Source organism: Polyergus mexicanus, unplaced genomic scaffold, assembly GCF_030449975.1.
Source record: "Polyergus mexicanus isolate NDT 795.1 unplaced genomic scaffold, iyPolMexi1.0 SCAF_13, whole genome shotgun sequence".
Taxonomy (NCBI): Eukaryota; Metazoa; Arthropoda; class Insecta; order Hymenoptera; family Formicidae; genus Polyergus; species Polyergus mexicanus.
Genome location: NW_027223333.1, coordinates 8,590,989 through 8,602,042, shown reverse-complemented (window position 1 = coordinate 8,602,042; position 11,054 = coordinate 8,590,989). Strand labels below are relative to the sequence as shown.

The following is an 11,054-nucleotide window of genomic DNA, read 5'->3' as shown; positions in this document are numbered from 1 at the left end:
AAGCCTCGGGGAAAAAAAAAAAAATCGACGCGGAAATCGCACGCATGTGTATGATTAATGCGGCGGTACCACAACGCACGCCGCAGAAATATTGCTCGTGCGGAGAATTGATTCTAATAAGACCTCGTACAAAAGGGACCATCCGCCAGCATTACTATCAGTGCGAATCGTGCTTCTTGCTTTGATCTCGTTCGAACTTTGATCAGACGTTATTTACGCGAGAAGTGCCGTGGTTTAAAACAAAAATTATCTGAGAACTCGTTGAAAATACGACCTCGTCGTATTTACTTATATAAGAGATAATTTTTTCAATCTATCGGAATTAAAGTAGCTCTTGAACTTTGTCATCTTACAAGAATATGTCTTTTTTTTTTAATATCTCTCTCTAAATGAATATATAAAAATAAAACATAATAGAGTGTATGTATGTTATCTAACTTTAAAGATAAAATACGATGATTGAAACCTATCTAATCACGATGAATTAAACTTTTATTTGTAAAACTTGTATTTACTCTGCAGTCAAATCATCGTAATGAAAATGTCAAATTGTCAAATTAACACGGAGACCATTTTGCCGTTCTTTAATGGCTCAATCAAGTGCTCTTATCAAAATTATATCAGTTTCGACGATTTTGAATCTTCCATTTGGGGGAAAGATCTCAATTTTTTACGAGAATTTTATTTATATGTTAATCTTTCATAATCACATATACCTTACTTGACACGATGATTTATCGCGATTTTACGTGATGCTTTTTTCAAGTCTCCCCAACTTTCGCGAAATCATTGTTCAGCCATGCGAAAGAATATGAACGTATGTAACCGCCATCGAGTAGAAATCCTGCGGAGAAAGATAATCAATCGGGCTGTGCAGGATAAACCGGTATCTTATCAAAGTTGGCCTATCTTCGTGAAACTTACTTGCGTCTTCGTCTCCTAAGGCATCGTAAAATGACGAGAGTCGCACGAGTGCGAGAGAGGACTTTCGCCTGCGAAAAGGAAGGGAACAAATTGTGTGTGTGTGTGTACGGTATGTAATGGTGTTTATGAGGTGTAAGAGCGAGAAACAGTGAGTGAAAGGGAGAGGAGAGAACTGTCGCGAGGGTGGAAGGGATGTTGGTAGACTTCGTGCTAACTTTCGCATCCGTGTGCTCGCGGCACCGCCAGAAGGAACTTTGTCGATCAGAGTTGCGAAGGAGAGTCTCAGTTATGTTGGTAGTGCCACCCTGTAGAGATATCTGTGGAACAGAAAGGGGTGAATACGTCATTGGTGGTATAATGCGGGATGGCTCGCGCCGCGGGGTTATATCTTCTTCGTGTTCTTCCTCGGAATCATTTCTGGCGATTCGATTGTTTCTGTCAATACGATATAGCGATTTATCCTTTAAACATTGAGAAATAGCACCAATTTCTATCAAGCTCTTGTGATATAAGTGATACAACGAATTTTATATTGCGATAACTATTAGGATCGAAATTTAATTAAATCTACTTTATACAGCGTAATCAAATCTAAGATTTCATTTACATGACGTCATTAGATATAAAAAGGAAAAATTATATCAGAGGAAAAAAATGAAGTAAAAGTAAATTTAAAAAGATAATTTTAAGATCTGCGAATAAGAAAGATATAATAAATGATATTTAATGAAAATATCGGAAGAATTGATATATTCATTATAATTAATCATGTTATATCATAATTCATCTTTCTGACATACTTAAGGTATATGAGGCTTTTTATGGCAGAGTAGTACTTTTAACATCGCTAAAGAACTACTTGGAGATGATCGTAAGAGTCAGCGAGGGAGCCGAGAAGTCGGAAGGTTCAAGCGCGAAATAGGTCAGAGAGAAGGATAATTATCTATTTCTCGGCTCTATTACACCTAAAGTACCGGCTAAGGAGGAAAAAGCTAGTAAGGAGCACGGTAGACACGAAGAGGCAGCAAATCACTTTAATTTTCAAAATCGTTATAGCCGTTAAGCTCGATGAAAGTTTTCAGCTGCACTCGTATATGCTTTTAAGCAGCGGTACAAATTGTACGAAAGATTTTTTCCATTTGTATTATAATGCGTGTACAAGTTTAATGACATGACATCTTCTTTCCGCACACTTCAAGCTTTTATAAAAATCGCAAAAATAAAAATTATGTTAATATATAGGGTGTTCCAGATCTATATCTCACCGGCTAATAACAGATACTTGAGATTATTTGGAGATGATTTTTCCTCAGCGAAAATGCTCGAGAGAAGTCATTATTTTTTGCAAGTTTCCAATTTTTTCCATCATGTGTCTTTGTAACTAAATCTTAAATTACAATTTTCTCTCTATATTAAATTCTATTTGAAATTAACTAAAGAATGTAGTTTTAACTCTCTATAAAGTTTAGTTTGCAAAAAATCCTCCTTTTTGCTGAGGAAAAATCATTTCCAAATGATTTCCAATCTCAAGAATCTATTATTAGCATGTGGTACGGTAAGGCTGGGATACCCTGTACACATATATCGTTTAAATATTTCTATTTTTAGATTTCTTTCCTAACACAAGTCGCAAAATTAATTTCGAAGAAGGCTTTGACGAATAAATTACGATTAATCGGTCGGATTTGTCGAAAGAGGAAATCGCGGAGTGTTGTGTAGGTTGGAAATCTCACTCTCGCAAATTTCCGCGTTTTATTTGGCTTTTCATCTGACTGCGAGCAAGCACACGAGAGCGCGGTAACGAAGAAATATTAACGCTAAGCCGGCGAATGAATACGAATCCGCACTTTATATCTTGGAAGAGTCGACGGACGGGGTCAGAGAACGAAATAAAAGTTGATGCTTGGCTGGACGCTCGGGATGGTCAGAGGTTTGTAATTATCTGTTTCTCGGCTCCATTATACCTGAAGAACGAAGCGAACGAACACCACCGCGCGTCGCCGTGGCGGAGAGGACTCCGACGCGGGTGGCGAACGTGACGGGAAATAAGAACAGGCCGAGTGGCAGCCGGAAATTACAGAGTCTACAAGCAGCAAGCAACTGACAGTGAAACTGACAATATGTACGGAAGAGATGGGGAATAGCCGGGCGGAAAAGAAGTTTCGTCGACTACTCTTGGACAATTGTTCCTCTCGGACATCCTCGCGTCAGCAGCGAAAGATGAGAATCGATATACTTTCTGAAGAGACGAGCTTATCGCGGGCATCTATAACTATCACGACAACTTTTTCACGGTTGATCATCGTGCTATAAATGACCATTAACAATAATCATCGCTACATTCGCCTATTTTAAACCTAAATAAATAATTCGATATTTATATATCTACCATATAAATGTGTTTGCGCATTCAATAATAAAATTGCTTCTTCTGTTTTTACTTCTCCTATTTTTATATTAGTCTCAAATTTTCTATTCTAATTTTAATTATTATTTATTTTATATTATAACTTGCATATATTACATTATTCTTATTTAGATATCAGATTTTTTTCTATCTTATACCGCTGACGTTAGGTAAATGTCCAACATTGTGAGAATGGTAACGATGAAGAAAGTACAATATTTCCAGACACAATCGCGCTTCGTATTGGACGTGTCCACTCATCATTGTCACGAGTATGTTACGTTTCTTCGTAACGGTTACCAAGAAACTTCCGCTGCGGGGCGTCTAACATCCGACAGACAATTTTCTGCGGACAATTCGGCCGCAACGTCGTCCTCGTCGTCGTCGTCGTCGTCGCTGTCGTCGCAGATACGGCGGGGACGAGACGCGGGGAAACGATAGTTGGCTCGCTAGCAAACTCCAATCTCCGGATGCCCTCTCGAGCACACCTCTATCACAGGGGAAGGGTAAAGCGGTGTGTTCCCCGTCTTCCTCCGCGTCCCGATCGTTTCGTGATCCTAATCCTTGGTAAGGGCGAATCTGCCTCTAACGATGCTGCCACCGTCCTCCTTTTTACCAGGATAAGAGAGAGACTGGCGGTACTTTTCTTAAATAGCGAAAAACGGATGGGTGGTCTTTTTGATGAATCGGCGCCGAACTACGTCCGGCATACGTAAACCCCCTCGGGAGGGAATCACGACGATCAGGATGAACGATGCGTCCTTGCTCGCGCGGCGAAGCGAGAAAGAACGAAGCGACGACAGGGTGGAAACACTTGGAGGGAAAATTCCAACATTTTTGCCAGCGGATACGTCCAGTATAGGAAATCAACCCCCCGTCGCACGTTCACTGCTTTTTATGTCTGAAAAAAAGGCTGCAGGTGTGCCAGCGAATTTTCGCCAGTGACTCGATTTATGATTAACATTTTTGTCGTAATATATATATATATTTAGAGATATATTTATTGAGAATTATTATTACAACATATTTGAATTATCACGATATTATAATATTGATTTAATCGTTAAATTGTTATAGAATATCGCATAGAAAAAGATATATCTTTAAAAAAAGAAAACTGGCATAATTTTTTTCACCACTGAAATTGATTGTCGCTTATTGCTTTCAGTAACCAGCTTATTGATTTTTCGCAATATCTCTTACGCTCGTAATAAATCAGGATATACAAGCAACGGGGCTAAAGTATTACAGAATCGAGCAGGAACGGTAGTGACGTTCTCGTTTCCTACGAGAAGAAATTAACGTCTAGTAACGGGAAACTTCATTTATTTAGATGACTCATCGCATCGTTGAACGGCACCGGCGATTGTTTCACGCGATGGAGCGCGCGCGCGATGATTGATTAAAAAGTTACCGATAGGCAGACGCGCGAATGGAACGTTATCGAAGCGACTGAAAAGCTAAGGCGGGCGCGATCGCGAAATATTAACGACGCGCGTTTCCACCGAAGTTTGCATGATTAAAGCCCTTAAAGACACTCCACAGGAAGACAATCGCGTGCTAAGCGATCCTTATAACCGGAGTCCTTATATTCCGCGTATACCTCCGCACCTACCTTTCACCGCGAACTTCATGCCACCCCCTTCTTCCCTCAACCACCACCGACAACCCCTCGAGACCTGAAAGTTGAAAGGTGTCTTGTAGTCGATAGTTATATACCACGCAATCATTTAGGGTAGATTTATGGCGAATGAGCAGTCGCCTGATATCCTTTTTGCCACCGCTTAAAAAAAAAAAAAAAAAAACTGAGAAGCTATTAAAAGGATGAAGCTAGATCATTATAGAAGAGATTATTCTGGACGTGCGTGAAACTGACGCGGAGAAACTTATCGTTTTTACTCTCGACAAATATAAATTTTCGTTTTCGTTCAAACATTCAAAGTCCATCTATATTTATATCTTTTTTTTATTTTTATATTAAAATAATTTTATTTAATAAACTCTATTCAATATTTATTATCTGCGTTTAAGGAATCTAATTATAGGAATTGTCACATGCTTGCGCTATTACAACAATTCAGTTTTGATCTTACCATGGCTTTTATCGTATACTCATATATTGCATCATCTTGGAAGAACGACATTAATTAAGATAATATTAATATCTATCGAAGAGCATCCACTCTCCTCCTTCGGCTATATAACTCACGACATCCAGGCCGTAACGTAGTCATCAAATATTTTGTTGCGGCAAACGCGACTGCCGCTCTTAGGATCGTAATAACATATATGCGAGCGTTCGTTGAAATATTATTCAGTAGTCGTGTCTCGAGGTGTAAGGGGCAGGACCACGAAAAATAGCACCCGGAGAATTTTTGATGCGAACGGCTTTTAGAACCAACGAGCGCGTAAAGAGGGAAAACACTATCGCCGCCGCAACGAGAATACATTTAAGATATGAATGCAAAATATTTTCGAACACGTGAAAGCGCGTCGTTAAAGTCTAACGCGCCGAATTGGGACGCGAAATTTTAATGATCATGCTTTCAGATCTTCTATCTTGCGGCTGTTTGCGGATGTAATCATCTCCGAGTCGTATAAGACGCGCTTCTAATAAACGTAAATAAATGATCCGAAAAGAGTAGCCGCAGCACTTCGGTATTTTTTGAAGAAATACTTCACATTGCTCGTACGAGAAATAGAGAGTAGTAATCTGATCAAAATATAAGACGTTACGATACCGGCACAATTGACGTAAACGTAAACAATCGTCATAAAGAGATACAACGATGAATAATTATTAGATTTATTCTTATTCTAGTAATTATAATTCATACAAGAGTAAAATATAATTTAAACAGACAATTAATTCTGTTTCTAAATAATATCGTAAGGCTCTCTAATGAATTAATCGATCATAAATAAACTGATCAATCATCGATGATCATCCATTTTACACCTTCGTCTCCTCCCTACCCCTCTTTTGAATATAATTTAATAGATATAAATAAATAATCAAACAGATATAGACGGAAACCTTTCAAGACTCTTGAACGTAAAAGCGAGCAGATAAGAGGGTGCTTTTAAAAATATAAAATACAGCGACACACACACGTAAAAGATCAGCCAGAGCGTGCGACCCTCGCTCGCGCCGTTTACGTCCAGAATATGTTACTCTTCTCTTCCCGAGAGATTCGTAAGATCCTCGTAAAAGCCGCGTACAAGATCGAGATACACGCTCGATCGCTTATATATATCGCGGATATATAGCGAGAACGCGACGCTTTCTTATTAAGGTCGCACACTTATGCACGTGAGCGAACGCATACACGTATAAGGATACGTATTGTATACGGCACTAATCACGAGGGAAAAAAAGTGCAAGATATCGAGACACAGGCGAAACTTAAGTTATGTATATATGTATATATATATATATATATATATATATATATATATATATATATATGCGAGTACGGCGTTAACGCGCAGTGCCTCGTTAGTGCACTCGCGCGAGTTCTGGGCCGTGTCGTATAAAACCTCTCGTAATTCTCGGTCGACTCGAGGAGAGCAAACCGGGCGAATAAGTCGAAAACCCTGCGGCGCGAGGGTTGTAATTAAACCGTTTAATTTCAGAATTGTCGTCGTCCTTTGTCGCGCTTTTTTCCACACTTGGGGGAAACCAGCGGGATACAAATTAGTATTAATTAAAAACCGGGAGAAAAAATCATTTTCGTATATCGGCGCACTGCCGTCAAAGAGCGGAGAAAAACATTTCAATTGACGAGGAATATGAGAGATTTCAGGTGCTTCTGTAAACACATACATATGTATATTTAATTACCGACCGAATTCAGGAACGCAAAACATTTGCCGGGATGAAATTTACTTACGGGGTGAGTCTCGAGTTCCCCCCGCCCACTCCTTGTGACTCTCTAGGCGGGAAATGCTCGCGGGCGCGTTCGCCATTCACGCTAAATTAAGCGTCGGCAAGAGGGGAGAAAAAAATTAATCCCCCGGTGGCGGAGATCAGGCGAGCCGATATGCTTTTTCACGGGTCAGGTCGTCCAAACGGGGGAACGAAATTGGGGGTGGACGAGACGCTGGGAGGCCGACGTCGGATGCTAGGATAGAAGTTCTGTCAGGATAGGGGCGCATCCGGATCTCGAATGGGCTACATTAAATATAAACAACTATACGCGGCAAGGACGGAACGACGAGCGGGATGGGGGTTGAGATGAAACAACCTTCTCTTCTTATCCAAGTCTCATGGCACCTCCCTTACGTGGAATTCCTTACACAGAGCGACTCTTCCGACCGGTCGATAGACAAATTTCGCGCCTTCCCACTTTATTTCTCGCCCCGGTCTTTACTTTAGCTAACGAACGCTTCGGTAATTTTGCTTCGCGCACCGGGTATCCGTCTCTGCCATCTTTTTGAAAAATCTTTCGTAATATAAACTTAATTATCGTTAAGCTGTGTATGATCTGATTCTTTATTTGATTTTATCGCAAATATTTTCCAGTCCTTCCGGAAAGAATTTTTCTCAAAATTCTTTTGACAAAAAGTAAATGATGTTATCTTAAATACATATACACACACGTGTTCATTTCCATTATATCTTTTTATTGTTACAATATCACGTATGCGAGACGTTTAAAAATTTGCATTTATTGTAGTTATACAACAGATATAAGAAAAATATGACGACAATAGAGCAGCGTAAAACATATAGTTAATACACGATTTTATAGCTCAATATAAAAATATGAAGTTTTAAAAAGGAAGTATCTATATTTTCCTCTTCTCTATAATTCTTTGCCACACGTCGCGCCCAACGTACAAATATTATTTCATTAAAAAAAAAAAATCAACAGAATTAAACGCGAAATGAGGGAAACTATTCTCAGAAAGAATATGTGGAAAATATCGATATGCGGTATTTTGGTTTTTTTTTTTGACACTCAAATCTCTCCGAATGAAAAGCTTTCAAAGGCATAGTAATTTTAAGCATGATTAAAAATGCTTTCAATCCAAATATTAGAGATTTTAATGTCGACAGAGATAAAAATTTTTACAATTAATCAATCTGAATTTTCAGCTGCGTCTGAAAATCGCGCGTATAATCGAAAAAAGTTAAATATTTGAAAGTTGAAGGTTGTGTTTCAAATATAATTTACGATTGAAATTTAATTTTCTCTACATTGTTATTAATTAATTATATGTGTCATTCAATTATAACATAAATTACAAAATTCAACAAATTACTGCCGCGTTTATTTCGTCAAACGATGTGGTTAAAAATAAAAAATTATACCAATAAGCAAAGGAGAGAGAAAAAAAGGGTACAATTCAATGTATTGTAGATCGTTTCTGTAAAATTCTGTTGCCAACAACTTTTCAGCCGAGATCACAGAGAGGCGTCACCCTTTAGCTTTCACTTTATCGCACGTAACAGTCCTGGATCGCGAAATAATTTTCCTTTTTCGAAGGTCTTTAATGATGTCATGGAACAACGCTTTTGTCACCTTTGTAAGCAACTCTATGCTTCGTTTTTTGATTCGTAACAAGAATCATAACCGCAAAGTCAACTGTCGAATATCTCTTTAGTCTTAGAACACTTATTATTTTTTGATTAAAATTAATAAATTTTTTTCTCAATTAAAATATCTAATTTTATTATTTGGAATTAAAAAGATAATGTAATGTAACGCTATGTCGGCGTTTAATTCATCACTCACAATTCTTGCGGTTTCTTTAGAGAAATAAATTTGTTAAATAAGTTTTACTATTATAATGATTTTTCTAATAATTTATATTACTATTAATATATATATATATATATTTTCGTAATGCTGCGCCTACATTCTGTACTGCAAAATTTGCCAGACACTTCATCATTGAAAAAGATAACTCTTATGTACGTATAAACCTCCTGGATATATTATAAAAATATACTTTATTGCCTAAAAGTGACTATTTTCTTTCGCAAGTATATATCCCGTGTACGTGCTCTCGGCTCTCTCTCGCGCACCTGCGCTTTGACCTAATCCGGCGGCTTCTTGGTCTCTTTAGGCGCATTACAGGGTTTGGCTTCTTCGTTGCATCGCTCGACGTCACCATCCTCTATGTGTATACAATTTACCGAGGCAGCGGCTGATTCTACTGTAAAGTTGACGCTTCACGTTCACGCTCTTTTCCGCTATTTAACCCTTCGCTACAAGTCTGTCACGGTTTACTATCTTTCGAAGGATTTAAGACAAAATTTTGAGCGAAATAGTCGCGAAATAAGAGAGAAAAAAAAAAACTGTATCGAGATTCAGTGCATCGAGAGATGCACTTTATATAATGAGAGGAGAGATGAAAATTTATATAAGCAGCAAATGAATTGATTTCTCGCAATTTGAAGGAAGAGTAAAATTCTACCTTCTTGCTTTTAACATTTCTCTCTCTCTCTCTCTCTCTCTCTCTCTCTCTTTCTCTTGCAAGATAAAAAAATCGTTGTTTTAATATTTCGCTTATATCTTGTTTGTTCAAAAGCGTACAGATTATTTTCTTTTAACTCTGTAATGCAGACGTTGTCAAGAGAAAATCTCTGAACAGGCGTTTTAAAATTTTATAGCTACTCAAACGCGTGGCAGAGGTCATATTAGTTTCATAAATCTTTCCGGTATATTATTTTTACAGCGCATTTGATCGTGTGGCGGGAGCAAACAACAGGTCGAGTGCATTCGCAAAACTCTCGCCGAGATTTGGCGAAGAGGATTTCGCCCGCGCGATTCGTGGATCGATCGAGCGAGCTGGCTCGTAAACTAGCAAAAGAGTAAAGGCACGACGTATCGCGCCCGGCTAGACTAAGGACTTTGAACTGAGGGAGGCGAGGTATGGGCGTGAAAAGGAGGGTTGACGATTGGCCGACAACGATGGGATTGGTATCGGGGGTGGTTGACTCGGTGGAACTCGCGGAGAGAAACGAAGTCCACCGGGGATCGGGCCGGGAGAGGGTGGTAGGAATGGCTCGTTGAATATTTAAGCTCCGGGAGGAAAGATCTCTCTAAAACGTGCATTTTATGAATGATTGAGCGACCCTCCATGGGACCTTCGCAGCATCGCCGAGTATAGCTTTCATGGCTCGGAGAAAGGAGGTCGCAGGCAAGATATAGAACGCCGACGGAAACTATAAGTGACTATTTGCTTCGAAAAGACGCGACGCGCCACGCGTTAAAAGATCGCGACCGAAGCTTATGATATTGCGAAAATAACGTCGTAATGTGTGGTACTTTACTACAGCGCGCGTGTACATCGTAAATAAATTATATAATATGTATATATATATATATATACAAAGTGTCCCCCAGAATTAGACCGACAAACTTCAGATAATTATATATAAAGGATACTAAAACAAGTCAATTTTGTCAATAAATCCGCAAATGAGTCATTTTGGCATTAGAAAATCAAAGATTAACAAGGGAGCCTCGCAAACTCGAAAATTCTGATGAAATTTTACACTCGTGTGGGGAAGGGGGGTAAATAGATGAATTTAGAAATTTCCAGTTATGTGACCCAAAAACAATTCTAAGGGGTGAAATCATTCCTCATATGTAGAACGGCCTTTTTACTTTCTCGAAAATTATTCGAGATGTCAAAAAATGTTTTATACAAAAGTTTCACGATGAAAACACCTCTATTTAACCACATTAATAAAATTTTGAAAAAATAA

At 38.6% G+C, this 11,054-nt stretch overlaps 1 long non-coding RNA gene across 1 annotated transcript in view; it reads right to left on the bottom strand.

Moving 5' to 3' along the window:
• Nucleotides 1–391: 391 nt before the first annotated feature.
• The window catches only part of LOC138938920 (uncharacterized), a 97,339-nt gene continuing 86,676 nt past the window's right edge, over nucleotides 392–11,054 (bottom strand). The window contains exons 4-5 of the long non-coding RNA XR_011447775.1: nucleotides 925–1,241; nucleotides 392–844 (exon numbers count right to left, since the gene is read on the bottom strand). This is a non-coding gene — a long non-coding RNA (uncharacterized lncRNA). The remainder of the gene's footprint in view (nucleotides 845–924; nucleotides 1,242–11,054) is intronic.